Below are 524 nucleotides of genomic sequence, written 5' to 3'. Positions count from 1 at the left end.
ATTTTTTCATGACATTTTATGCCTAATGGACAATCTTTTGTGATATCTCATGGATTAGTATACTAAAATATCCTTAATACCTTGCTATACTATGAGCTTGTGATGTAGAAGTATTGTGGTACAATGGTCAGGACTACTGCCTAACACTGACAAGGTCATGCGTTCAATCCCTGTTTTGGGGCTTTACTGTCCTATGATGCTTTTCGGCATTTTTATGCCTTACTATACTATGACGTTTTTTGAAATTTTATGGCATACTATACTATGACGTTTTTTGGCATTTTCAGGCAATAGTACACAATGAAGTTTTTTGGCATTTTTATGCCTTACTATACTGTGACGTTTTATGCCATACTATACTATGATGTTTTTTGCCATTTTTATGACTTAATATACTATGACATTTTTTGAAATTTTATGCCATACTATACTATGACGTTTTTTGAAATTTTATGCCATACTATACTATGACGTTTTTTGCCATTTTTATGCCTTATTATACTATGATGTTTTTTGCCATTTTA

This window comes from Seriola lalandi, unplaced genomic scaffold, assembly GCF_002814215.2.
Source record: "Seriola lalandi dorsalis isolate HSWRI2012SDOR001 ecotype SW California unplaced genomic scaffold, Sedor1 jcf7180002054985, whole genome shotgun sequence".
Lineage (NCBI taxonomy): Eukaryota > Metazoa > Chordata > Actinopteri > Carangiformes > Carangidae > Seriola > Seriola lalandi.
Note: the sequence above shows the minus strand (reverse complement) of the source record.